At 39.7% G+C, this 27,924-nt stretch overlaps 1 protein-coding gene across 4 annotated transcripts in view; it reads right to left on the minus strand.

The window, feature by feature from the left end:
• The window catches only part of LOC124153321 (protein peste-like), a 172,572-nt gene that overhangs the window by 43,929 nt on the left and 100,719 nt on the right, over window positions 1–27,924 (minus strand). The gene's annotated exons all lie outside the window — the stretch shown is intronic.

Consider the following 27,924-nt stretch of genomic DNA (forward strand, 5'->3'; position numbering starts at 1 on the left):
ACAAATGAATATCATAAACGTTTCCCAATGAAATTCTGGCGTCGACATTGGCTTGCGAGCAACTTTAGACCGCAGCAAGTTTTCAAAAACCACCCTGGCCAATATGCCGGCCCTTATTTTTCAGAATTGAGAAAAGTTATGTTTTCCTAGTCTCAAAATGATCCAAATGAGGTTCATATTCACGTATTAAAATTTGGTTACTTTAAAATAACGGGAACCCGTGCCCCAAGGGCCCTAAGTACTGAGGACCCTCAACTGAGTTTTTTGGGGCCGAAAAAGTGCTATCCCTATGTAAAACGTATTAGTAAAGTTCTTTAGGACCGATTTTTGTTTGTTTTGACCTATCTCTACTTTACTTTTACGTTTTACATAGGGATAGCAGTTTTTCGGCCCCAAAAAACTCAGTTGAGTGTCCTCAGTACTTAGGGCCCTTGGGGCACGGGTTCCCGTTATTTTAAAGTAACCAAATTTTAATACGTGAATATAAACCTCATTTGGATCATTTTGAGACTAGGAAAACATAACTTTTCTCAATTCTGAAAAATAAGGGCCGGCCTACTGGCCAATCTCCACACACTACAGCTAACCCTCCTCCGCCACCCCCCTCCTCCCCATGTGGACACACACCTCTCTCTCTCCAATCTCTCCCTCTCTCTCTTTATGGTAATGGCGGAGTATCCCGCTGAAACGTACCACTTAAACTTGTGAGCGTCCTTTTATTGTCTATGTTTTTCAACTAGTTGCAATAGTAATCTTTCGATGCGCTGTCCTCAAGAGATTATAAATATGTATGAATAAACTTGTATATGTTTACATGACTCTAACCTCCTCACTCTGAAGACATTGCATGCAAAACAGCGAATGTGCATGCAAAAACGATAGAAAATTCAGGATATATATAATCAATAAACTGGGCAAGAATTGGATATGTCAGAGTTTAAGAGTCATACTTCAATGAAATACATTAAAGGTAAACAATTATTTGCAGCCAAGGAAAATATGGCCCACAAAAAATATACTAAAAACAAAAATAACCAGGGGAAGGTTTAAGTAAAAAAAATCACTCGGAATAAAATTTCAATCAATCACTTCGTAAACAGCAGTTATGCAAATCTTCGGATTTATCCTCAAAGTTACTCGAAAAGCTCAAGTATTTTTGGGTAGTTAGATTGAAAAACTTCATGGAGGTTTTCATTTCAAAACTCCTTTCATTAAAACAGGTTAAGACAAGATACGCAAAAGGCACGCATGGCAGAGTAAGGGGTATTTTTAAAATGCCACTTTAGAAAAACCTATGTTCATGTGTCGCACAATCAAATGGAAAAATATTTCAGCCAGGGCCGGGTAAAATGCAGGCCGAGGAGTATTTCAAATGCAAAATAAAGCTCCAAATTTATTTGAAATGCTACTACCCGCTACAAATGTATTTGAAATACTAAATACCCCTCCAAATATATTAAAAATAAAAAATTAAGCTCACAATATTTTTGAAATGTAAAATACCGCTCCAACTGTTTTTGAATTAAAAAAAACCGCTCCAGTTATTTTTGAAATGCAAAGTATTGCTCAAAATATATTTTTAATGAAAATTCCACCCCAAATGTATTTGAAATACAAAAATATCGCTAAAAAATATATTTGAAATGCAAAATTCCGCAAAATGTATTTATACTCATTACTGCGCTCCAGTCGTATTTAAAATGCAATATATAGCTCAAAATGTATTTTAAAAGCAAAATACCGCTGCAAATGTATTTGAAATGCTAATATCCCCTCCAAAGGTATTTGAAATACAAAATACCGTTTAAAAGTATATTTAAAATGCAAAATACCGCCCTAATGTATTTTAAATACAAAATACCGATCCAAAATTTTTTGGATGACAAAAACAATGACAAATAATCAAGTCAGATGCAAAGTTTAAGACAGTTTTCTCAAACTGATAACACGCAAGGCAATGCCCTCTTATGATATAAAAAAGTAGCAATTTGGGTTCTGTAATGTTAGGAAATGCGAGCGACACCGCATCAAATGTATCCGCCACTGCTGCGTGTCACAATTCAGGTTGATTTTGTTACAGTAGAAGACTGGATGGTTCGCTGGATCGTTCCCGTAAAATGATTTATGAAAATTTGTGCTGATACTCAAGTTGCTTTGGCCAAGGAAGCTCTGAATGACAAAGAGTACGCGTCGAAGCTACGATGACCTGTGAGCCTCACTCTTTTAGAAATGCTGCGCTGGAACAGTGGAGGGAATCGTGGAGTGGAGTATCTAAATAATAACAAACTTCGTGTGGGCCTAACAGCACTGTCTTCCCTTCGAGCAATCGGAGTGTGGGGGTAGTAAGCACACGGCTGAGCGCTGCCAATCGACTCATCCTTAACTCTTCACTGAGGAACTTTAAATGCGATGATTGTAGACGGCCGTTAAGTATTCGACATATCCTGATAGATAAGTACCGTGACGCGGAGACGGATTAATTTTGGGGGAGAGCTGGAATCCCTTCTACGGGACCACCCTACCAATTTAAAGTATACATTTCAGTTCCTCAAAAGAAATAAGTATTTTTTAATAAAATTTAAGTATGCTCACTGATTTAACGAAGTAAACTTGTTCATGTGCAGTAGCTTTCTTTTCATTCTATTTCTATTGAAGTATTGGTATTAAATGATATAGTAGTGGTGCAAAATGATCTAGCCGTCGACGCACCCTAAATCTCAATACTACTACCCTCAACATGATACAGTGAGTGACTTGCAAAGTGAACCTGTCCGAGAGAAATATTTTTTAAGTGTCAAAAAATGGCAAAATAATCCCTATCCTATACAATGCATATTAACCACCTCTTTTGCTATAAACTTTGTATGGGGAAAATCCCTTTTGTGTCCCATGGAAATCGTTATTTGTCTCGACATCTCATTTCACGAATAAACCATAAGCGAAATATTCCCCTGCCCCTATCCTCCTCCACGGCTTTTTGTCTTTCACGCTGCCAGTCGCTGAAAACGATAGAAATTACTCTTTTTTCACAAGCTACTTCACATTATCACTGTGAATCTAGCCATTTTTATATTTATGTATTTTCTTTTGGTATATCGACTTTGTCTTTCTATTATCCTCATTAAAGATACTATGCAAAAGAACACTCATCCATTCTGAGTTCGAACGTTCAGTTACCTGCATAGCGGCCCCTTCGTTCACATGCAGGGTAAACAAACGGCTATCGAAAAGGATAAAGCTATACCACGTTTTGGTCGCACCCTACGGAGAAACAAAAGCAGGGATTGAGACAGCCACGGGGAAACAAATGATATCCACGATGGGATCTCACCCCAAATTGCGTTTAATCAGCGCTTGTCCGACAGTTTCTCACTAAAATTCAGTTTTACTCGGCACCTGGACAAAAAAAGACTTGGGAGTGAGTTTTTTCAACTGGGGAAGAGTCCGAACGCTTTGATAATAAGAGAGCGGCGAGCATTGAAGAAGTAAACCCATAGCGTTCTGAAGTAGTGTAGTTCGATACTCTTTTGCATATTTGTGACCATAATTGGTGAAATTAGAGTAGTTATTTTGGTTTACGTTATACATTTAATACATTAACTTTGTACGTTTAACATATTTTCACATGCCGCATCGCGACGAAACCGGAACATGATACGACACTAAATGCTTCACATTTACAATTTGATGTTTTGGAAAAAGGAAATAAATTCACCAAGTAACGCCTGAAAATATGGAATAGATATTTTTGCTTTTTCTCTTGCATAATACACTGCTCAGGGATCAGTGGCTATAAGAATAGTCACGCGTCTTCATGAGATACTACAGGCACAGTTAAAAACTTTGCAATTCATTGACCCGTTTCTCGGAATTCTAAATAGGACTGTTTCCTAATTTAAAATTTTTAAACAATTAAATCCATGCATAAAAACAATAAACACGTACAACATATAAAGAAGATTATTTGTATATTTTGGTATCAAATTCAATAAAACATAGGCGATTGCTGAAAACACTATCTTGACTCAATCACAATTTATCATTCAAAGATAAGCTGACAATTTTATTCATTAGATTGATGGTTGGAAATATTTAACTCTGTTATATCTAATACATAATCCCTACATGCTAACGCGGGAGCAACCATAAATTCCATTTGTATTTTCAAAAGAATCATTTGAACTAAATCTTACATCCCTACACTTTAAAACGCACTTCCGACCACTTACTCACTCATACGAATGTTTGGGCTGAATCATAAAAATTCATAGCAGAATTATTTTTATCATAATTTGGAAAACCGATACTGTACGATACTGTATACTCTACGATACGATACTGTACGATACGAAAATACTCTACGATACTGTATCTCGATTTTTATCCAGGTTTTGAAAATACATACTGGGATAAAAATATAAAAAAATTAAAAAAATATCAAATAAAAAAAATATAAAAAAATTAAAAAAATATCAAATAAAAAAATATAAAAAAATGAAAAATAAAAAATGGCCACCTGCGTCTGCCTCTATTTACTCTATTCTCGACCTCTGCACCGAACGGACTTGTGAATACCGACTAAAACAAGGATTTGACGCCAGCAATGGCGTCTGCGAGCGGAAAAGCCACGGGAACACTTTCCACGAAGATTGCTTTGACCCTCTTCCGTGCCCCCGTCGAGATGAACACCGGAAACGACAGCGCGAACAACGGCTGCTCTCTGGATGGCCCTCTTCCACCAAGGCCACGCGTCCGTCTGGTGAAAATCAGTTCATGATTGGTGAACCTCGGAAGCAATGAGAAGAGGGCCCCCTTCCTCTCTAATAAGCGCCCATTGTCGCCACGAACAACTTATTTGCTCCTCTGTCGACTGCTGCTGCGGAAAACGGCGACGCGGGTGACTATGTACCGGTGAAGAGACAGCGGGAGGGGAAACATCGCATGACAAGACAAGGCTCTACCCCATCCGAGTGTCCTTACCCAAGAACTACGACGCGAGGACCTCCCGTTTCTTCGTGTCCACCCCGCACGCCGCGGCAATATTTTCTTGGCCGCCATCGCAGCTGAACGGACTGCAAAAGATATGAAGGCACTCCGACACTTCGGAAATTCCAGGGTACGAGCGAACAAACACACCCACTTGGAACACCAGATGTGTAATCGCTTCGGCAATTCAGAGGGCAAAGGCATCGGGGGAACTGCATTCATCGTCTCATCGAGAATGCCACCGCGACGCTACATACTTCCTAGGCAACTGGATGCAACAGCAGTGGATGTCTACACAGGCGCCGGAACTCTTCGAGTTGTATCCGTGAACCTAGCACCGAACAGATGATGCCTACCATAGGGATTTGCCGCAATCCTCAACTCCTCGTCTCTGCCGATAGTTCTACTTGGAGACCTCAATTCCTAGTGTTGGCTTGGGGTGGGTGACGTCCGTTCGCTAAAACCCATCTTGTTCGCTAAAACCAATCCTGAAGTTCGCTCTGAGAAAATGGCTGGCAGGGCGTGCAGCGGGTGGTTTTTTCTGGCGCCCGTGTCCTCCGGTAGAGGTTCTGATTCATTGGTGAACGGGGATATCCGGAGGAGGTGAATGATTCCTCCAAGTGCTCTGCTGCGTATTCGATCTTCCCCTTCTTTGTGCGTAGCCGGTGATGTGAAGGGAGATTTCCATTTCCTCGCACTCGCAGTGAAGCTGCCATCCGCCATAGAACACTGTCTGTGAAAAAAGCAAGACAGCCGAGTTTGAGGGGCTCTATCGAAGGAATAACGAAGGAATCTATTTTAATGTAGCAAAAGGCGTATAAAATAAAAATTTATTTCTCCGTTGCATCATTTACTTCAAAAAAAATTCTGCTCCATTGTATTTTATACACTCAATTTAAAAAACGACCATCTTTTGAGCGTAAAATCAAATTTCCCGACTTTGAGCGCTTGGTATTCCCGTAGAGCCTCGCTAGGCAGAGCAAAAGCGTCAACCAGAGCTAAAAAGAAGAAAAATATCAAACGATATTGAAAATATTGCTGACATTTAACGTGCCGGCTGGTGGTATCCCAGCCGACACACAACATAGAATTTCTCGTTGGCAGCTGGATGTCATCCAGATACGAAGAGTATGAGTGCATCCTTTTATATATGTATATGCCATCCATATGCCGGCCCGTTGCCGAGGGGATGCGGAAGAGAGATACCGCCGCACGTAGACAGATACCGGGAGGATGCACGAATGTGCTGCTATCCAACGGCCAAAAACTGAACTTGGTCGAAATTATATATTGCTTGCTTGGTTCTCTTTATCTCATGATTGTTTTAAACTACTCAGAATAAATCAGATCACGTTTTATTTCATGAGAATAATTTTAATGGCTTAGCATAAAACAGGAGACATGCGAACACTGTACTGCATATGAGGAATACAGGCGTAGACAAGACAACATATGAGAACTTCAGTACAACATTGCTATACATCGGAGTCCAAAACAAACGCAGAGTTCAAATCCAGGAGAGTAGAGGCCAATGAGTGAGCGAGGGTCGATACCGGGAGTTAATTCAAAATTGCTGCAATGATCAGAATTAAAAAAGGTCACAATTAAGCACGCCTAACGTAACACTCAATCTACGAGGCTCCAAAACGTCGAGAAAGGGACAGATGGCTACAAGGCGGTAGGTCCATACCTACTGCTGTAGTCAGCGGCAGTTCCGTATGCTCGTGAAAATCTTGAATGAAGTGAATAATTATAATAATTCTTAATATTTTCTAATAATTAATGCGAGGATTTGCAGATTTTATAATGTTTGATACTCAGGCGTAAGATATCCGACTTGTTACATTTCTTCGTTTCCAATAATTTACCTCTATATATTCTAACTTTTTATTCATATACCAATATGTCATAAATAACTATATACTGGTTGTAGTTTCATCTTTATAAGTATTAAACCACACCATGAAAAAGATGGAATATATTATAGGCGCACCTAGCAAAGGATGGCAAAAGGATGTTTGGTACCTAGCGCATCCTGTCACGCATTGCATCCACTTCACATATAGATGCAGTGTGGGCTGTTCCGGCTGGGGTAACTGGCTAACAAACCCGCAGGGTGTTTCAGAGTCTCCCTTTTCGATCGGATCGGGAGACTTGACGCGGATTCTACGTCACTTACTATCGGCCAGGCGATCCGTGCGTTTCAGACTGGCTTCCTATCGACTCAAGGCCGGCTTTCCGATCGGATAGAAGTCGAGTGGGCTGGAGGTGCCGGAAACTCCTTCCGTTTGGGAATGGTGATATGTTATAATGCTATTTTTATTAAGCATTTGGCTCGAATAAAATAAAACCTCTTTATTTCATGAGTGCTGATATATGTGGATATTCTGATAGAGTATTATAGGTGTAAGTGCCTTTAATCCTCGTGTAAATTAGACGATAAATGAGCAGTCTGTACCACTGTCGGTGCAAGTTCGTTCGCATTGCTATTTGGACGAGTAATTTGGCAAAAATAACGTGAAACAAGTTGGAATGCATGGCGTAATGACTTACAAATATGTAGGTAGCATAATGCATTGAATACGTGTCGGTGGGTTTGGAAGTATAACAATTTGTCTAATTTTATATGATTGTGTGCGTGACTTGGCATCGTAGTTACATCGAAATTAGACGTGGTTATGTTCCTAATTCAGTTGATTTCATGATTTTCATTCTAAATATTCATTTTAATATGAAATATGAGTTCAAGCATAACGGGAATAGCCACGGTAACAACTATATGAAAGCACCATCTTGTCATGTATAGTCCACAAATTTCGCAATCCCAATCAATAAGAAATGGTGGCGCAGTGGCTTAAGGCAGTAGGCAGCAAGGCAATGGATAAAGGTTCAATTCCCTATTACAGCAGTTATTTTTTTCTCTGTTGAACTATCGCACACCGAAATATAATTTAGAAGATGTATTTAAAGGTGCAACAAGAGGAACTGTTTGTCATTTTCGCACCAAATAAAATGGTGTTATAAAAATAACCGAGTTCGTGCAAAACAGATAACAAACTAACCACATTACTTTGCGTTATTTTAACGCACATAACTGGAGCCATTAATAATAATGGTCACTATTCAGCCTAATTTAATCGCTGCATTTCCTTCCACCGTACCTCCACTTTTACGGAAAATTTGTAAGACGTTTACGGCACATCATGAAGGCTATAACATCATTTATGATGTTCAATATTCATATTTAATTGAGATACTGAATATAAATATGACAATTTGGTTAAACAATTGTGTAAGTAAACCATATGTTGTCGGAAAAAATGATGGATTTCGCGACTACCTGTAGTTTAGTTCTTAAGAACAATCAACTATGCTCTCACGAGAATGGAAGAACAAACTCGTTCAAAATTTTCCTTCATTCCCGTAATTTGCTCAAAACGACAGGGTATTACAATAAAAAAAACTATAGACGGACAATTCTAAAATAGTTTTACCCGGCAACAACGTCAATCATGTGACAATGTATCAATTAGCACTTATTTATGCCCGTATATACCTTTCGCCTCCCTTGTGAAATGTCAAACCTTGCGGGAGGTTATTTTCACTGCTCACATCAGTTGTCTCTTGAAAATTGTGACGTTTTCTCGTTTCCCGTTTAGGATGACTGTTGATGTCATACCAAAACCGGAACGCTTTCCGATAGAATGTGTGAAACGCACGGAAGACGAGCGTAGGATAGGTTCCCGATCGACTCGGAATGAATCCGTTTCCGACGCCGCCAATCCTATGAGACTCTGAAACACCCTCCTGACCGGCAATCGGGAGATCCGGGTTCGAATCCCGGCTAAATCAAATATTTTTTCATGGCGAACCTCATCCTTTGGTGTATTTTACTTTGCACCAATGCGCGTGACTGCGTACAAAGTTAATTGTTCCTACAGTGCTTTGAAATTCGTAGTCGCAGACCAGCAAAAATTATACGGGTTTTTCACCCCGACAGTGGCTTAGTAAGCACGACCCTCGCCTCATGTGCCAAATTTTTGAAAAATGACATGCCTGGAAATTCATTTTACAAGTGAATAGAAAAGGGATTTCAAGTTTTATCCTGGAGTCCAAAAGGAGATTTTTTAATTCCTCCAAATTAAGGTGGACTTAATAAATGAGAAGGAAAGTATGTGCCAACTTTTAATGGATGAAATGGCTATTGAGGAAAGAGTGGAGTTTGACAGGAGCTCTAAAATTTTGTTTGGTAATACGACATTACCTCCTGAGGCTGTGACTATGCATGCCTCGGTGTTTACGTTGGTTGGGGTTTCCACCCACTGCCCAGTGGGTGAAAATAGGAAAAATGTAAGTTGTAAGATTTATATGCAGTTTACTTTGAAATAAGTTTGCGACGCCGGATATTAAATTGATTTTTCGATCGCGCGGCAGGGTTCGTCTCCGCGCGTCGGGAGCTGGATTAGCCGCGACGCGGTAAGGTTATGGGAACTGTATGGATTTTAACGCTCAGCATTCATCGTTTTTAAGCTGTACTTGAAGACATTGACCCTCAAAGGGTCTATGGTGAAGAAAACAAAAGAGGTAAATGTGCACGTTTCATTAGAGTTAATTTAGTTTTCTTTGGATACGATGGGGGGCCATGCTTTTATTAAAAGTGTTCAAACCTCGAAAGAGTTGGCTATTTTCCTGAGACTCATACAAAAATATCTCTTACAAAGATACCACCTAATATCTACATACCTTCTATATTTTGCGATCCCTAACTGCCAGGATTTTAAGCGAAAAAGGTCGTTTTATGACACCGCGGAACGGAGACTGTGACGGGCTTATCGCGGTATTTCCAGGAAAACTTCTCGCTTTTTTAAAATGTGCATTATTCTCTCAGTTCCGTCCGACCATTCCATCAGGTATGCTTTGCGTTTTCTTTCTTTTGGCATTTTCATCGTCACTTCTGCTTTTATTTTCTTTTATTTATGCTCGTGCTATGAAAGATAACTCATACCCGTGATACATTTACCATGCGTTCATGCCCGTGAACTTATTAGGATATTGTCTAACCTCGGGTTTTCTCAATTTGAGGTCTATCTTTTAATCCTATATAGTATACTAAAATCTTTCTGTGGAAAATGCCTCCTCACTTGGTTACACGACGTGATGTTCATATGATATTGAAATCGGAGAAAAAAATCATTGTCCCAGAAAAAATTGATGGATTATACATCGCGGAGGCTGAATTTAAGACACAACCTTGACGCTCTGAAATGTTTTTATGATTTCCTGACAAAACTCATCTTGCGGCCATACCTTAAGAAATAGGCAGAGATTACCTGAATCATAAAACGATTTTGTGTCGCTACAAAAATTGCCTCGCAGAATCTTTAAAATTTCCGGAATCTGCCCTTCCATACTATCCCGGTACTTCTGCAGGAGCCGCTTTGCATTTTTGTAAAATGGTTTTTCAAATTGATTGATTCAATACTATCCTGCCTTAAGCCTTATTTTACAGAATTTATATTTAATTTGCTAGGCACTCCCAGATGACAGAAAAAGAATTGCTCACCTCAAGTGTTTGATCACGTATTCACAACGTGATCAACTGGTCCAGTAAACGTTAAAAAGGTAATCAAAGAGTAATCTTACATGTGACGTGTCTGCCTCATATTTTAAGTGCCTTATCTCATTCGGTGAAGCTGCTTTTAAATATGTACAAGGAAATAATTTGATTTCTCAATGCTATTGGGTTTTACTAAATATTAAATTTCCTTTAACACAGAGCATTAGTAATACTTTTTCCAGGCCTGATTAAGGTTGAGGAGTATTATTTATTTAGTACTTATTATCTTATATAATCTTTTAATGTATTAATTTTTATACAGCATATACATAGGACTATGAATATCTTTTTAGTACATTGCATTGCTTTCACTCTCATTATCAATTTTTAGCAATTATAGCTCCTTTATTCCCACATTAGACTTTAAAAATAGTCGAAAATTTGCTTCCTTTCCAAATTTAATTCAAAGTCCTCACCTAATTCGTCCGACCATCAGGGATGTCGACTTACAAAAAATATTGGGGGGGGCCCAAACCGGGGATCTTGCCCCGGGAAATTTTATAGGTAGTGAGTTTTAAGTTTTTTAAGCATTTTAGAAGAGCCATATGATCAACATTAGAACCCTTATAACCCGAATCTCGACATCTGGACACTGGGGAAAATTGGCAAGCCTGACACATTTTTTTCTCACACCCATAACGAATTTTTGAGGGGGCTCGGGCCTCCTCAGGCCCCATGGAGTCGGCGCCACTGTGGACCGTCAACGCTCCTTACTTTTTAGTCAGTTTTATATGCAAAGAGGCCACAAATAAGAGATGAATTGCCTCATTTTCTAATAACGAATGCGGAGGTTTTCAAAATATTTTAAAGTGTCCAACACCTTAGTTACTTTCTTCAGAAGTACATTCTATGCTCGGAGACGATACATTGCGTAATTAGGTGTACAATTGGCAGTATAAAGTCATTCATTCGATCGCTAAAAGAAATTAAATCGTATCCTTGGCGAGTAATATGCGTTCACGTACATGCAAACATCGTCCACCTCAGGAATCAATATGGCCGCCGGATGAGGTTGTCGGAACCCTACATATATATGGCCTTGCCCTGGGCGAACCTCCACCGCCATCTGGGGCTGTGTCACGAAAGCGGTTAATCCACGCCGGAGTCCCTCAAGGATCGGTCGTCGGACCGATCCTATTCAATATCACACGGCCGACATCCCGCGGGACTTTGGATGGACTACCATCACCTCCCTCTTTGCTGACAACGCAGTAGTGGGTTGATCCTAGAAGCCTCATCTGGCGGTGTTTTACCTGCAGGGAAAAAGGAATCGTCTTATCCCCTGGTTTTCAGGGCGGAGAATTACCATTAACGCCGGGAAGACAGAGACTGTCTTCTTCTCGAGGACTCCTCGGGGAGAACCGGGATAAATCCTCGTAGACATGGATGAGACGCCATGGGAGGAAAAGTCGAGCAACGTGGGAGTGATCCTAGACAAACCACTCTCCTTTAAACGCCATGCGCTGCATGCGTCGCATAAGGACAGGATCGAAAGACTGATGGCGCCGCTTCTTCGATCCCACTCAATATCTCCTCAAAGTCTTCTTGGACAATAAGTTGAATATCTATAAGATGGACATAATACCGATCACGGAAAAAAGTTTGGTTTGAGCTATCGAATACTGATGAAATTTATCAAACTTTTCCGCTCGTATGGCACATTGAAAAATTCAATAAGTTTTATAAATTCTATCAAATTGGTTTGGTAATTGTTACCGAACTGGCAGTTGTTCGATAAAAACTATCAAATTCAAAAGGATAATAAATCCGACGTAGCGTGCATACATGAAAGATTTTCCACCCAAAAAAAATTTGTTCTGATCAAAAATCATAAAATTAAGAGTATAACATAAGGTTCTGCAAAAGAAATACAAAAAAGTGGAGAAAAAATACGGCTGCACGAAGCATTGAACGTGGGCCCCCCACATGGTTGAAACGGACTCCAACGCCTAGGCTAAATCGGTTGCCATGATAATAGCTCACACAAACGTCATAATATACTATTATCGTAAATAATCAGCCTTGGCTTTGAAATGTGAATATGATGTGACTGCAGTTTCCCTTTGTAAACTTAACACTAGAAGGACGGCAGGGGTCATTTGACCCATTTTCAGAATTCAAATTTATTTTTCTCTTATTAAAATATTTTTTTTAATTTTGAAATTTTTTGACTTTGTTCATTTTGGTCTATATTTTGATAAATTAGTGAAAGTTCAACTATAATGTTTTTTTTTATTTTTATGACGTGTTATACCTAGAAGGACGGCTAGGGGTCATTTGACCAACAACTGGTTTTCGCGCTATTTTCTTGCCCATGGGCACTTTAGTGCCATGTATATCATATAATCAGCAAGAGGCTAGTGTGGTAGATGATTTGCTTCATTTTGAATCTGGAAATACCCGGTTCAATGCCAGTTTCGTCCCAAGGGCTCTTATCTGTATCCGAAAGCATAGCGACTTGTTGTGCACAATCTTTCCATATTTTTTGGGCAACAAAGGGAAATATAACCTTTTCAATCCTTGATATGCGTAAATTCATGTAATTATGATATTTTAATTTTGTTTTATTTATTGTTCAATGATTTTTGTATTACCCATACCGGAAAATCGTTACGTATCCCAAGAATTGTTTTGCGTCGTCCAAGATTCAGAGCTCTTAGAGACATTATTTTCAACATCGACTCATGAGGTTTACGAATAACTTTCATTTTTCTGGCCTGACGGCACTGTCACTTGACCTCGCCCCTTTGCTGTGTGTCCAGCATTAGTGCCGCCTGACCCCCTTCGGGGTTTGGGGCGGGTTGACTGGGTGTTGCGCCCTGGGGAAAAACCCTGTCTCTTTTTGAGAGAGCGGAGGAATTGGGTGGACTGAAAAATTCTACTGTAAATCCTACCCTTGGAATCCGCACGTAGGTCGGAGAAAAAGCATTACTGCAAGTTCCTGGAAGATAAGAATCAGGATACGGTTTGCAGTAGAGTCCCTGTCTTTCGAACTGCAATTAGCGTTACTTCTGAAAATTTTGTCCTTCTGTATGATTTTCTAATCCTCTCCAGCTCTCTATACCTCCGATGCAACAGAAGAAGATTCTACCATAATACGCTTTCGTTTGTAGATTTTTTTGCATGCATATCAGTAGCCGAATTAAGTAAGAAGTCGAGAAATATATCAAGAGAAGAGAATCGTCGAGATTCAAATAGCTGTAGGGAATATTGAAGATCAGTCTGGAAGTGAATCGTAAACATCAGTTCAAGGAAATTCTGACCAATCCATCAACATCTGCGTGTGATGGAAGCGAGGAAGTCCAAGATAGTGAATCCGATGGCGACTTTGACGTGATAGCAAATGCACAGCTCTATCCTACAAAATGCAGCTGTCCTTTCATGAGGTAAATTCCAAATAAACCAGACAAATTTGGAATCGAGTACTGGGTTTTGACAGATGTGAAATGAAAATACAGCCTAAATGAATTTCCATATTGTGGCAAAGATGATGATTGGCCATCGAATCAAGCGTTGGGGAAATAAATAGTTACTAAAATGACCGTAACATACAAGAATTCAGGAATAAATGTAACTTGTAACAATTATTTTCCATCCATCCAGCTGGCAGGAAGTCATAAAAAAATGGAAAACTTCTCTTGCATGGACGATCTGAAAAAAACGAGCGTGACGCACAAAAATCCATGACCCCTAAAAAAAGCCATGTAATCCATTCAACTCGAGTGTTCAAAAATACCTTAGGCCATACTCTTACGTAGAATCAGGCAAACTAGAATAATAATGTACTTTCACTCAGCAGCATGATCTCAGACGACACTATTTCCGAAACGAATAAAAGAATACAGAGACCATCCTATTTCATAATAAAAATAAAGCGGGAGTAGATATGATGGATAGCATGTATCAATTTATTGACACGTCTCCAAATCCAACAGCCATATCTCCACGGGCACAAAAAAGAAAAAGGTGCCAAATACCGTCAAATTGAATCATTCCACCGATTTCCTTTCCATTCTCCAAATTCCTTTTCATGTGCAAATGGCTGGTGTCCTAACACCCCCTGCCACACGCTTTAAGGGGCTTGCGGTTTAGTGTGTAGATTTAGATGTACATGCATAAATCGTCCAATGTACGCACTCAGCGCAAAAAATATTTTTTGTAAACAGCGCTGAAAAAATACTGTCTGTCTGAGATTTACAACAAAGTAATAAGTTTAAAAAATTTAATGCGAATTTTGTAAACCCATTATCCCTATTGTTTAAACATGTAACACAACTTTTGTATTGAGTGTATGTACATAAGGTTTAATTCATGATTCTTTAAAATAATTGTTATTAACTTTTGACGATGGTAATAATATTTAATACTGTTAAATAGTGTTTTTAATTAACTGATTACAACAATTAATACGATTAAACTGAATATTGGTTGAACATCAGGCGTTTTATTCCAAAATACATTTTAGGGGTCAAATGACCCCTAGCCGTCCTTCTAGGTAGCGCGAAACTCCCGTCCTCCTAGTGTTAAGAGGAATACTTGATGCACACCATTTCACTACGTAGGTACTCCTTATCAACATCTAGTGCAGATGCGCAAGAAAACTTTATTTGAAGGCTTTTTATAGCGATGTGGAGATGACTTTAACGTGCTTGGGGATATCCTTAGTATGGATTGGGTCTAGTATGACGACTTTTATTACATGTTATTAAACATGATCGCGAATGATTATACCTCAAGGATACCTCTAATTAAAGTTTTTATGTGTCGAAATACACTAGCATCTGATTGCAGCTTTAATATTCATGATAACTTGCTATTTAAACGTTGTCTATGATGCACCGGCTTACGGGTAACATTGCAATTTAAAGCAAAAATAAACAGAAAAATGAACGTAAGCAAAATTAAAACGTTATCACCATCACAAATAATGAAAACAAAATCATTTCTACCAACCTATCTTTTATGTTAGGCCTGTTTAAAATTACTTCAACTGCAAATGTGTATTGGTATAAACAAAACAGGAACGACAGACCGTTCGATAGATCACGAAAAACTTAGTAAATTCTATCAAAACTAAATTTGCATAACAATGTAGGGTTTGATAATTTTTACTAAACAAGCAAGAACCTTCGTAAAATTAATCATAAATTCGATAAAAGTTACCACACTCTGAATCGTATTTAATTAATTCAGTTATTTTCATCAAACTCATTCGTAGAATTTACAAAATTATGAAATATAAAAAATATTTAATTAAATATATCAAGAGCGTTTGGTAAAATAAATCAAGTGCTTATAATAATTTACATCAAAGTTTAAGTAAATTCAACAAAAATACTCCCTATCACACCAGTTTGATAGTTTCAATCAAATCTTTTTTTTCGTGCATGCGCTTTGGCGGCATGGAGCGGTCGTCGAGAGGAGAACGGGAGGATACCAATCCAAGTGACGCCTCCCTAAACTATAACACCTCCTCTAGGAACGAACGGCGGACAAACATTTCAAGGAGTGGGAGAGAGACCATAAAGGCATTTTCAAAGTGACACACACACAATTAGGATTCGGAATTAGCAAATCAAAAACTATGGAAATTAAACTTCACGTCATATACATACATAATAAAAACAACGTTAATAATTTTGGCAAGTTTTTTGATTAGGTATTAGGTAACTTGGTATCCCCAAATACCTAAAACAAACATACAAGAGTGAGAGGGGCCAGGGTAAGAAAGTGCTCCCTTCAAACCCTAAATGTGTGATATTCACACCCCTACAGATTATTTATGGGAGAGCTCGACCCTCACCTATCCAAATCGAGAGTGCTGCAGCTTGTCTTCGTACGATTAAAAGTGGAAACCACAAAGGTCAGTAAAGAGCTAACGGTATCACTTTGGCCGTGGTAGCATTTACTTTAACGGCTTTAGTAGTACTGCAATGTGGAAGGCAATCACCGTACTATTACCCCGAGGAGTCATATAAGAGCAACGTATCCGTTTCAATCACAGCCACTCTCTCTCTCGAGTACAATATTCCAAAGATGAGCGAATCTCCCGCTTCTCGCATCTCCGCTTCTTCCTAACATCTCTTCCGCTCTCACAGCATTCATTCCTCGTGGCGTGGTTTACTCATTTACCAAGAGTCTTTCAACGTCAACGAATCTATGTGATAGTACCTACTAACCATTATTGCGAGCAATGTGACGTTACGTCGTAAATCTAGTTGATTTTTCACGTAGGCCCAGACAAGGGAAATACTCCAACCGTCGGTCACAAGCTGGATCAGGGAAAGACTCCACAAACAAGAAACACAGCTCACAAGAAAAAGGTAGCCAAAAAAAATTTACGAGTTATTACCGTTCGATATCTATTCAAAGTAGAGTATTCAAAAATCAGAAGTATTACAGAAAATAATGATAGTAATTCATGATCCCAGAGGAAACATTACCAGCTAAATACCAGTTGAATAATTGCTCTAAATTTTGCCATGTCTCACTAGACATGTGTCCCCGACCAGTCCACGAGCAGAAGAGGCTTGCCTGTTCAGGACAAGACAGGATTGGAGGGGAGGGATTCTTCCAGGGAGTGGAGGGGTAGCCAGGCGAATTCAACTACTTCGCCACTGATGCGTCACTGCCCCTGCCAAACGGCCGCTCCGCAAAACACCATTCCTTGGTTTTTGAGTCAACAGCATACCACCCAGAAGTTTCCCCTCAACTTCTGGGTTGGAGACATCAGTCGAATCAGAGGGATATTCATTGGAACACATGGAGGGGAAGGAGATACTGGGGTGAGGTGTTGGAGGGAGAGAGAGTTGTGATAGGACAATGGTAAAACTTCTCACTCCAAGTGCAATACTAAGGCCTTAGCACCGATTTCCCCTTGCTTGCCAAGGAGTAAGTATTTCTCCGCAGTAGTCCTATATAAGTCTTGCATTGCAGGTAGGTTGGTTCGGGGTTGTTTCGGGGCTGTTTCAGAGGCTGATTCCAGAGGCTGAGTTTCCAGAGGCAGGGTTTCCAGAGACAGGATTTTCCAGAGACAGGATTTTTCAGAGACAGGATTTTCCAGAGACAGGATTTTGCGAGACAGGGCATTTTGCTACAGGGGCCTTTTGCGCGAAAAATCCTTTGCGCGAAAAAACCTTAGAACTTTTCGCGCTTAGAAAAAACCTTAGAATTTTTTGGGGGGAGGGGAACACTAAAAAATGCCACATCCTCTGTGGGAAAATGACCACAAAGATTGCTTGAACTTGTGGACAAAGACACGTCCACCAAGAACTGATTAATGCCAGGTAAACTTATCGAGGCATCACAGGTCCACTGGTTTTCACTGGATGAACCCCCACTGTTTAACCCCCCATGAATTTTACAAAAAACCATTATTCAGTGGTTAGAATTGAACTGAATATAAAAAGGTTTATTGATTGAGACAATAGTTTTCAAGAAATATCACTCAAAAAATAGTTTTGAGAAGAACATACATTTTATCACTCTGTAAATGATAACTTCAAGAGTGATGTTTGGAATTCAACAGAATTCTTAAGTGAGTAAAATGACATAATTACAAGAGTGAGACAAGAAATATTGCTGATAGATATAGAGTAAATTAATTAGTATTACATAGCAAGAAAATAAAATTAATAATCAATATCTCATAATGTGATGCTTGTTTCGGTGTACAGTGAATCAAAATTACAAATAATTACCATCAGCGACAAGAAGGAACTGGGAGGATTATTATTGGTATAACACCAGGATATCTTTACCAAACTCAAATGTTCCTTCTCTTATCAGAGATATTTTGTGGTTTTTTTAAAACCAAGTAAAGTAATACAATAACCAACCACTTAGAAAATGGGCAACCTTGGGTTGGCAAAACAGTTGGGTTCATGAGAACCCTGGGTTGATCATCGAGTTGGGTTCAACCACCTAATCAAAAAACAACGATTGACAAAAATGGGTTTTTAACTTCTACCCATATTCATATTTCAACCCAAGAGAAAGTTAGGGTCGACCAACAAAATATATACCCCAATTTATATAAACATTAAGTACAAGTTTATTCAAATATACGGTTATTCACTAAATAATTATTGGTTATCAAAAATAGCAGCAAAAATATTCAGCATAATATGTGTCTCACTCAAATGATATACATTGGCATTATTAATTCTCCCTTTAAACCCTCCATGTTTGCGAAAATTATCAGTCCACAATTAATTATCAATAAAGAATCCTCCAAAATTCAACAAGATTTACATAAATAACAATAGATTGCACTAATTTCCTCGATTTTCCAATAATAATTAACAATTTACAAGGCATATGGTATTCATGTCAGATATTGATCAAGTACTGACTAAATGTAATCAAAATGTGTATATATATCTCAGTATTAATTAAACAAGTCAAAAAAGAATCATAGGCGATGCTAACAAAATGATAACTGCATATTGCATCAACAAAAAAAATCACTCTAAATTTCACTCTTCAATTAACAAAAGAAATAGCTTGAAGAGCTACGTGCTGTTTGCGACAAAATGAAAGTTCATACTTGTCGGGCGATGAAGGTCGCAACTCAACGCCAAAAAGCCACACTAAAACACAGTAGGCAGTCTTAAGATCAGCTGATCAATTCAATCACTCAGCCATCGATAGAATATCGAACACAGCAAAATCACGACACTTATCACTGTCAAGAATCACTAATTGTGAGAATGTCCAGAACGTCTTGGTGGAGGAAAGGTGACACAAAACACAATTGAATCTTAATAACTGGGGCCACCTCCACAGCTTATCTGGAAACGAGCCATCTCGGGGATTTTTCCCCAAGTTATTCTCCCGTCCTCTCCCTCCAAACACCCATAAATCCTCCACCTTACCCCATCTCACAACCTCAGTAGACCAACACTAAATAACATGAGTGATTAAAGCAGTGAGAATAAGCATGTACAATACAATATTTCAGAACAAAATTTCAATTACAAGCATAGAAATAGACTTATTATTCATTATTCAAAACAATATTATTAGGAATCAATAGGAATACAACACCGAATCAAGCGTCAAATAGTATTTGAGAAAGCAAACATTAGCATTCATTGAGAAAAAAAAGAAAATTAAAAAAAATCAATGATATTTCTCTCCTTTTAGTTACTGGGATTAGCAATGCCACCATGATATGCCTTTAAATGAGAAACATGACAGATTTTCTCTTTCCCAGGAGAAACTTCCAGAATAACTGTTACAGGAGAGAGATACTTTTTAAGGACAAAAGGTCCGTTCCACAGAGGTTCCAGTTTTGCCATTTTCTGTTCACCTTTAGAACTGACAGGATGGTTTTTGCAGAGAACAAGATCTCCCACACAGAAAGTGATTTGGGAGTGAGATTTATCATAGGATTCTTTATGCCTATTTCTGGCCTTTTTAAATTAGCAATAACATGATTCAGGCAGGCTTGTCTGTCATTATCGCTGAGATCATTCTCAAATAAAGATTTTGGAATGTCCCACTGATTAATTAAAGGATGCTTAAGTTCTCTGCCGAAAATTATTTTGGCAGGAGAATATCCACTGCTCTCATGTGAGGCAGTGCTCAGGGCAAAATTTAAGTCAGCCAGCATAGTGTCCCACATATGGTGAGCATTATTGCACAAAATAGCAAGTGCAGATTTTAGATTTCTATGCAATCTCTCTACCTGATTAGAACAGGGATAGTATGGAGAAACAAAAATTTGCTTAACCCCCAGTTGCAAACACATCTCCTTTACCGCATGAGATTTAAAAACTTGTGCATTATCAGACACCAAATATTTAGGGAAACCGAATTTGCTGAACACTCTTTGAGTGAGTATTGAAACAACCGAACCAGCCGTAGCCTTACGAACTGGCTCAAGAAAACAGAATTTAGAAAAACCATCAATAAGAGAAAGTACATATTGGTGTCCACCTTTCGTCAATGGTAAAGGTCCCACAAAGTCAATATAAAGTCTTTCCCAAACTTCAGAAGGATTTTTCGAGGATAGCATGCCAGGAGGTGGAACATTTCTGGGTTTACAAGTTTGACACAGATGGCATTTTCTGACCATGTCATAAACCTCTCTTTTCATGTCCTTCCACCAAAAATGTCTGCTAATCTTATCATAAGTTTTAGCCATGCCCAAGTGAGCAGACAGACTAGAGCAGTGAAAATATTGAAAAATCATAGGCCTCAAGACCGTAGGCAAAACAGCTCTTCCTCGCTTAATTTTAGAATTCCTATAACATAATAGCTGTCCCTTCAGAAAATAGTTTTTGTCGTTCAAGGAATTATTATTGATCTGATTGAAAATATGTTTTAGAACGAGATCAGTTTCTTGGTGTTTACGAATGTCAACAAATGACAAAGGCAATTTATGTAACACACAAGAATAAGGAACAGCTGACTCCTTATGAGTGTTTGATTCCACAACTGATTGACTATTTGTAGATGAGGATGGCTCAATGCGAGAAAGACAATCTGCGACAGAATTAGATGATCCTCGAACATGATGCACAGTGAATTTATAAGAGGATAATTTAAGCACCATCCTGCCTAATTTGCCCAACTGCTTAGGATGAGAGAAAAGCCATGTCAAGGCACCATTATCAGTGTACAAGTGAAATGGTTTTACTTGTAAGTAAACACTGAATTTTTGAATTCCAAAATGAATTGCGTGACACTCCAATTCATAAGAAGAAAATTTACGTTCATGTTCCAAGAGTGCCTTACTAGCGAAAGCCACAGGGACAAAATCACCATTTACTTTGTGATTCAGAACGGCACCAACCGCCAAATTACTGGCATCGACAAATAAATGAAATTCCTCGTCAAATCGAGGGAAAGATATACTGGTGGATTGGTGAGAGCTCTCTTCAACTGGCAGAAAGCCTCATTTTCAACGGCTGTCCATTGAAAAGGAACATTTTTACATTTCAAGCGATTCAGTGGCATAGAAATTTCAGAATACATTGGAATAAACTTGCAGTAAAACCCACAAAGTCCAATGAATCTGGCCACTTCCTTCAAGTATCTGGGAACTGGGAATTGTTCAATTGGTCTCACTCTCTCAGGATCAACTTGCAAGGTTCCATTTGTGATGAGATGGCCCAGAAAAGTGAGTGATTCCACACCAAGCTTAACCTTGTCCTCGCACACCGTCAAACCGGCACTGCGTAGTTTGTTGACGACAGCATTAACATGAGATATTTTAATGTGTTATGCATGCGGTCACCAAAAGTCCACAGTGATCATGTAGCGATGATTGTATTAATAGTGGCGACAAGTACCCATAAAAGAAGACTTAATGGCAAGTTTTTCATTTTTTTTCGGGGGGTTCCTACGGAATACCGGGGGTTTTATACTTGTGTTAAACCAGTGGACACAAATCGTTCTCATAAATTCCGTGCCGATAAGTCCTAGGGGACCGGAAGAGTGGTCTGATGATTCTTTTACCTGGAGAGGCTATTTATTAGAAATCTTTTGGGAGGTTTCACGGGGTTATCGGGGGTTTTAATAAGTGGTAGGGGCACTGGTTAAATTGTGTCGAAAACTATTCGAAAAGGCGAGTTTAAATTTGTTTTATATTTTTTCGGCGATGTTCCATGAGGTAATCGGGGGTTTTCTGGTATTTTTTCCCGTATGGTTTACGGTGGCTCGCCCTCACCAAATATTCCGGATCTTGAGCTGAGAGGGGACGGGTAGTGCGGCGTAATGTTTGCGAGAAGTACCCAAATAGGAGACTAAATGAAACATTTTTCATTTGCGGGGGATTTCACGGGGATACCGGGGGTTTAAATGTGTGTACTCCTGGCGGTCACCATCCATTCACATAAATTTCGGGGGGATGAGTCGTTGGGGGCGGTGGAATAGTCACGAAAAGTACCGAAAAAGTAGACTTATTTGAAAATTTTATTTTTGGGGGGGGTGTATGTGGGTTTACCGGGGGTTTATAGGTTTTTACTGCCAGCGGTCATCAATCGTCCACATCAATTCCGTAGCGATGAGTGGTAAGGATTGGAAAAGCGGCGTAATTGGGACGAAAGTACCCGAAAAGGCTACTTATTTGGAAATTTTAATTTTTTAGGGACTTTCAGGGGGTTTAAAGATGACGATACTATATGGTGACATTCATTTACTGTCATGTCTAATAAAAATGTGCCCTATGACAACCATATTTCGAGAGTAATACAATAAAAAGCAAACCAGTCCCTGAAAAAAGTGTGTAGTGCCCGCTATTTTTATTTTTTTGCGGTTAAATCCATTAAATCATTTACTAGATGTTTATGTTTTCTGAAAGACAATGCTGCGCTCTATGTAACTAACAAGTTTGAAAGAAATCGGTCAGGTAAATATTGACAAAATCTTGTGTTAATCTTTTGGAAATCGTAATTTTCGGTGATTTTCGGAATATTTTAATTTTTTTCTCAGTAACCAAGGACGATGAAAAAGAATTGTTAACATCACTTCGTAAACAATGTTATGAGCATATATAATAATCATTTTCGTTATCTTAAACCTGAAATTAAGTCGAGGGGAGAGGAAAGTATGAAAATATTTTCGAAAAACCACTTTTTGGACGCCATTTTGGCAGCAATTTTCTTAAAATGAAACTAAGAACATTACACAGTCACATGGCCACGTTTATCAGCTTTAAAAAAATGCATTAATGATTCGTGTGGCATGCACAGTCCACGCGCAGTAAAATAAAAACCAAAAGACGGTCCCCGGAAAAGGCGCGATTTCGGCCATTTTGTCGACCTAGCGACGACACGTGGCGGAAACTTCCGGTTCGAATTACAAATGAAATACACACCCAGTAACACGGGAAACGGGATTTTAGCTAGATAAAACACGTGGTTCCAAGAAAACTTGCCTATTTGAACCTTGAGTGAGACAGAGGAATTAATATGAAAAGGCTGCCCCGACACCGTGATTAAATCGACGTCAACATTCTTACGAATAATCTTTCTCCGGTAACATTTCAGAGAGGCAAAGAAATCTTCATCACACAGAGAAACAGAACAGCCAGTGTCAATTAAAGCCTGGCAAGGCATTGAATGAAGATTAATAGATAATATTGGAAATCGAGTCGAACACTTGTCACGGACACTCATCAAACTCACGGCAGGCTGAGATAATCGTCGTCTTTTGTGACACTCGTTCACTTTGTGGCCAGGTTTATGACAGTAAGAACAATTTATAGGAAAAGAAACTTCCCTAGACGCACTGGAAGAGGCAACAGAAGACGTGTTCCTAGAGAAACGATGGAAAGTGTTGGAATATTCAGCACAGTCCATTAAATGTTTAGAAGCCTGCGTGATAACAGAGTCCAATTCTTCAATTTGAGAACATAATTGCAGATTTTGTTAAAGGATTTAACCCTTGAATAATGAGTCGCACAATAGAAGACTCGGAATACTGCAAACCCAACACCTGAGTGGCATTACGCACAGAACACACGAAATCGTGCGGCGTTTCACGTGGAAATTGAAATCTCTTAACTTTCGTAGTGATCAAGCGATCAAACTCTCTGTCACTAACAATTCTAGCCCAAACTTTTTCTGTGATTTGCGGCCATGCGAGATTCAAGTTTAACATAGACAACCAAAAATGACGAGAGCTGGCAGGTAGTTTAGATACTACAAGGTACAATAACGTTGACAGAGGAACCAAAGAGAAAGAAACGATTTCATTAACTTTTAACATGAAATTAAACCAATTCTCACTGTTTGACACTTCAAATGGCGGAAAATCACTGAGTAATTGTTTGACAATTACTAACGCTTCAGAAACTGGCAATGTCTGAGAAGCAGACATTTCGTGAGAGACGTGAATCTCACTACTTTCCTCGTGCGTTGGGCGAGGTGGAACCACTTCTAAAGAAGATTCCAGTTCATTATTAGAAACTTCACTTCCATCGGACAAATTAGCCTTATTCCTAGCCTTACGATCCTCGCCCGTGGTTAAATAAGTTTTATCGTACGGGTTGCCAGTACCTCCAGGCATTTTGAAAAGTGAAGTGACGACAACGAGAAAAAGAGAGAGAGAGAGCGAGAAATAAAACTATCTATCTCTGCTAGAAGAATCCAATAGTACAAAAGGGGTGCGAGAATAACTAGCTGCTATCCAAACTATCAAGAACATTACGAAAAAAAAATGTCAAATGGCATATGACCACGAGGAAAAATGTCGAGAGCACTAGTCACGTAATCCCACACGAACCAAAAAGCACTTAATGGAACATAAAATAACTCACTTTTAAGAGGAAAAACAACCAGAAACTGCAAAAAGTGGAGAAATAGTGGAGCATTGTCACCATTGTCCAGCACTCGGAGACCTCGACGAGAGGACAGGAAATCGAACCACAACTCTGCTACCAATATGTGACGTTACGTCGTAAATCTAGTTGATTTTTCACGTAGGCCCAGACAAGGGAAATACTCCAACCGTCGGTTACAAGCTGGATCAGGGAAAGACTCCACAAACAAGAAAAACAGCTCACAAGAAAAAGGTAGCCAAAAACAATTTACGAGTTATTACCGTTCGATATCTATTCAAAGTAGAGTATTCAAAAATCAGAAGTATTACAGAAAATAATGATAGTAATTCATGATCCCAGAGGAAACATTACCAGCTAAATACCAGTTGAATAATTGCTCTAAATTTTGCCATGTCTCACTAGACATGTGTCCCCGACCAGTCCACGAGCAGAAGAGGCTTGCCTGTTAGGGATGGGCGAAAATAACCGGTTTTATTTATAACCGGTTTTTTCAGAAGGTTAACCGAGTAAAAACCAGTTATTTTTCGACGCCGGTTAACCTGAGTACTCGGTTTTTTTTGCATAACCGAAAAATAACCCAAGAAAAATAATTTGACTCCTGATTCCCGCACTCTCTCGCGACCCGTCGGAACCAGTCGGAACTACCAGCACTTTGGCCGCTACCACTGGATGAGGTTTTCCTGCGCCTCTACCGGCCACAGAGAACATTAAAACCGGTATTTTTTGATGCAATAGGAAAACCTAGTGGCCGGTTAAAACCTAGGCCACGAGTACTCGTTAACATAACCGATGGCAGGCGGGAGAGAAAAAACCGGATGAGGGAGTACTCGTTGGGGAAACCTATCGCTGTGGGAAGGTTTTTATCAATGGAAAAACCTAGTGGCCGGTTAAAACCTATGCGACGAGTACTCGTTGGCATAACCGATGGCAGGCGGTTATGGCAGGTTACAGGTATAGGTTTTTTCAGTGCATATCAACTAGTAAAAACTGTAACGAGTACTTGGTTATTCCCCAGTTATTGCAAAATAACCTGAGGAAAATAACCAAGGCGTTGGAGTAGCTATTGCGGAAGTTAAATGGATATGAAGTACATGAAATATTATATTGGTTTGCGAAAGCATGCCTGCCATGTGACCAAATTCAATAATACAAATATGAATATTGAAAATTCGGGGGGGAGCCGGTACCCTCTTAGCTGTTTATACAATCAGGATCGAAAGTGTCGTAGTTCCCCATAAAATTTCAGGGGGGGGGGGTTGTTATGGACCCCCTAGCTTTTAATAAACTTTTTTATATTCAAGCAAAGTCATGGTTAGGGGGTTCTGTCCCCCCGGGAGGACCGTAATCTCGTTAGAAAATCTGGGGGGTTAGACCCCCTTAGATCTCTGTTATAATTTTAGTTATGTTAAAGAATGTCTGCGACATCGGAGTGTCAAGGAGTCTCAGGGGACCCGGCCGCCTATAAAAATTCTGGGGGGGGGGGCATGGTGACCCCCCTAATTTTTTTATGTTGATTTTGTTACTTTCAAGCACGGCTGTATCTGGAGGCGTCCTGGCCCCACGGAAGGGGTCGTAGTCCCCCTTAAAATTTCGGGGGGGGGGGGGGTTATGGCCCCCCAACTTTTTTGTTTTAGACTCCGCTACATTCAAGCAATGTCATATTTAGGAGGCCCGGCCCCCCCTGGAGTACCGTAGTACCGCTAGAAAATCTGGGGGCGGGACCCCCTTAGCTCCCTGTTATAAATTTAGTTATGCTATATATCTATGCTATACATAAAGCATGTCTGCGACACCGGAGTAGCTAGGGAGTCTCAGGGGACCCGGCCGCCTATAAAAATTCTGGGGGGGATCCCGCCACCCATATTTTATAGCGGGATTACGGTCTTCCAGGGGGGGCCGGACCTCCTAAATATGACAGTGCCTGAATGTAACTGAGTCAAAAACGAAAAAGTTAGGGGGGCCATTACCCCCCCGTCCCCCCCAAAAATTTATGGGGGACTACGACCCCTTCTGTGGGGCCAGGACGCCCCCAGATACAGCCGTGCTTGAAAGTAACAAAATCAACATGAAAAACTAGGGGGGTCATCATACCCCCCCAGAATTTTTATAGGCGGCCGGGTCCCCTGAGACTCCCCAGCCACTCCAATGTCGCAGCCATTCTTTAACATAACTAAATTTATAACAGAGATCTAAGGGGGTCTGACCCCCCAGATTTTCTAACGAGACTACGGTCCACCCGGGGGGGGCCGGACCCCCTAACCATGACTGTGTTTGAATATAACTAAGTTTATTAAAAGCTATGGGGTCCATAACACCCCCCACTGAAATTTTATGGGGAACTACGACCCTTTCGATCCTGATTGTATAAACAGCTAAGGAGGTACCGGCTCCCCCCCGAATTTTCAATATTCATATTTGTATTTTTGAATTTGGTCACATGGCAGGCATGCTTTCACAAACTAATATAATATTTCATGTACTTCATATCCATTTAACTTCCGCAATAGCTACTCCAACGCCTTGGTTATTTTCCTCAGGTTATTTTGCAATAACTGGGGAATAACCAAGTACTCGTTACAGTTTTTACTAGTTGAGATGCATTGAAAAAACCTATACCTGTAACCTGCCATAACCGCCTGCCATCGGTTATGCCAACGAGTACTCGTCGCTTAGGTTTTAACCGGCCACTAGGTTTTTCCATTGATAAAAACCTTCCCACAGCGATAGGTTTCCCTAACGAGTACTCCCTCATCCGGTTTTTTCTCTCCCGCCTGCCATCGGTTATGCCAACGAGTACTCGTGGCCAAGGTTTTAACCGGCCACTAGGTTTTTCTATTGCATCAAAAAATACCGGTTTTAATGTTCTCTGTGGCCGGTAGAGACGCAGGAAAACCTCATCCAGTGGCAGCGGCAAAAGTGCTGGAAGTTCCAACGGTTCGCGAGAGAGTGCGGGAATCAAAAGAGTCAGTTTATTTTTCGGTTATGGCAAAAATAATTTAATTCTCTGGTAAATGGCATCGAAAAACAA

The sequence above is a fragment of the Ischnura elegans genome, chromosome 2 (genome assembly GCF_921293095.1).
Source record: "Ischnura elegans chromosome 2, ioIscEleg1.1, whole genome shotgun sequence".
Lineage (NCBI taxonomy): Eukaryota > Metazoa > Arthropoda > Insecta > Odonata > Coenagrionidae > Ischnura > Ischnura elegans.